Below are 2,886 nucleotides of genomic sequence, written 5' to 3' on the forward strand. Positions count from 1 at the left end.
TCACGGCGCACGCGCGGGTCCTGCCCACCCGGCTCACAGCGCGCGCCACCCTCTTCTTTGTTCCAGTTACCTGAGTCCGTGCTGTCATCTCACCCACATGGGTCGCCCCGTCTTCCTGTCTGCCCCGCTCAAGAATGAGCTTCTGGTGGGCAGGCCCAGGTGGACTCATCTTTGGGCCCTGGCATCCAGCACGGACAGCACGCTTGTGGACACAACCAGTCTGCAATGTACGAGGCCCTGTACGCTGCACACGTGATTTTGGAAATACTGTCTACTGAACTGTGTCCGCATTTGGAAGATTTCCATAACTCACTGAACCAGTATCTTCCACATGACCCAAGCATGATGTTCACAGGAAAAAGATTCATTCAAAGTGCAGGACAGACCAATGGATTGTGATACAGCAGCACGCGCGCGGTCACCGACCGGCTTCAGATTCTACACTGTGGTCTTTAGAGGATGACCACTTGTGGAGTTTTGATGTGGTATCAGGGAAGAGTCCACAGTTCCCCAAAAAGGCCACTAACAAGCACCTCCCTGACTTTTCTTTTTGACTTCAACAGCAAAACAACACATTGCTGTGGGCTGACTGCAGGAGTGTGCATGTGGCCCGGTTTTCATGGGATTCAGATATTACGCAGATTTGCAAAAGTGTAAAAAAAATGCTGCTCTTCTAATTTTTTTTTTTTGGAAAATATAGAGGCTTTTTGCAAAAACAACATTAACATGTAGGTGGTGTACTGTTATTTTGAAATGAATTAATAAACACATATTTTAAAAATTCTCTGGTAAACCTGCAATCCGCAGTAACTTTTAAGTGTAGAGGGGTCTGGGACCATGGAGAATGAGACCTGCTGCTGGAGGGTAACTGGGTTGGACAGAATCTGTGTTGTCTGTGACCATCTGATTTCTGTCTTTGGACACCTACCCACAGCACCCTGGCAAACCTCATGGCCCAATGAGTGCCTGCTGCTTTTTCATAAAAGAAAAAAGTCTTCCAGTATCCAAACATAACAGGAAAGCAATTTTGTTATATAAATGCAGAAATACTTAGTTTGGGAGTCAACTGATTCTGTACTGGGAGAACTTTTATGAAAAGCTGATGGCTCGGTCTTACTTCATGCCAAGAACCCTCCTTTAAACCAGCTTTGAGACTGAAGGGTCAAATTGTTGCCAGGAAATGTACAAAACCCAAGAATATTGTAAAGGAGCAAAGGGAGAGGAGGATTTCTGAGGAAAAAAAGAGCATCTGACTCTCTGTTAAAACCCTTCAGATAGAAATAAAATTCTAGAACTATAAACTGGCGCTGCCACCTTAGAACCCAGAAAGCCTCCTGAGGGGTGGCACCTCTAGCACCAACACCACCGTCTCAGAACCAGCTTCCCACAGCCAACTCCAACCCAACACCTACACCACCATCTCAGAACCAGCTTCCCACAGCCAACTCCAACCCAACACCGACACCACCATCTCAAAACCAGCTTCCCGACGGCCAACTCCAACCCCAGGAGTTGGAAAACATTCTCCCTTTCACGTGAAATTCACATTTCTCCTTCACAAACACACCCTGCTTCCTGCCCATCTCTCATCCCCAGAGGAGCTTTTGGAAGAGACATGTTCAGTCGCTTCCTCACACTCCACAGATTTTTTTTGTCTTGATTTGAATAGTAAGGGCTGTGGCTGGAAGTAATTGATTTAATAGACAAATTGGTATCTTAATTTAACAGAATTATCTGCATTGTCCATACTTTTATAGCTACAGGGACTGGGTCAAGGGAGAGCCTGTCTCAAACCATTTCATAAAAACGTACAAACCCGATGCTCACAAAGGGGCAGAGGACTGAGTGGACACCTAGAAACACCCCCAGGGCCCCTTTCACTCTTGGTATTAAACTGTCTCATATAAGATGGGATCAGAAGACAGTGAAATTGTAGAGAGAGCCAGTGGGGAAACGTATGACCTGCATGACCTTCCTGGACTACTGTATCTGGTTTTATTGAAAACGTGATTAAAGTTCAGTGGCCCCCGTGGGGAAACGCAAAGCTGTAATCAGTGAAGAGCTGGTGGTTTCCTGACGTCCACGTGTGACCTGGACTGCCCTGGGTTCTCAGGTTGTCTCCTGGTCAGGGTGAGGCCTGCGGGACCCCGGCCCAGGGTGTGGGTGCTGCCAACAGAAATCACCTCAGTCTCTCACAATGTGTCTTATGGGGTTTATTCTTACTCCAGCTTCCACAGATAAAAGAGACTTTTTAGGAAGTCATAAAGAAATAAAGATAAACCTCTTTTTGAAGGGCTGCTGCTTCTTTTTCTTTTTAGTTCAGATAACATGCCAGGTAGAAAAGGTTGAAGTTGACTGTTTTTTATCTAACATCTAATAAAGTTGGCAATAATGAGATAAATCAGATTCTTAGACTGATTTCACCCTTCAATTTCCTCCTTCAGAAAAACAAACAGCTTGCAAGCCAAGGGCTGTTTCTACAGGCCTGAGGGGCTTACCTACTGGGCTTCCATGCTGTGACATTGCCCACAGCACCTGCAGCAATGGCAGGAACAAAATCAGCCATGCAGGCAGCAAGGGCCACTGGGGAAATGGGGGCTGGAGGAGGAGCACAGGCCACAGGGCCCAAGGATGGCACAGGGGACTGCAGACGCACATGGCCAGTAGCCTTCCAGGCACCCAGGACCAGCTCGCACACTTGGCTCAACATGAGGGAAAAGGAAGAAATCAGGGCATTTCCAATGACTGGCTGGTTTCATCACTGTTTGACTAAATTTCATCACCGTTTGACTAAATCTCATCACTGTTTGACTAAATCTCATCACCATTTGACTAAATTTTATCACCGTTTGATTAAATCTCATCACTGTTTGACTAAATCTCATC

This window comes from Mandrillus leucophaeus, unplaced genomic scaffold (assembly GCF_000951045.1).
Source record: "Mandrillus leucophaeus isolate KB7577 unplaced genomic scaffold, Mleu.le_1.0 Scaffold249, whole genome shotgun sequence".
Lineage (NCBI taxonomy): Eukaryota > Metazoa > Chordata > Mammalia > Primates > Cercopithecidae > Mandrillus > Mandrillus leucophaeus.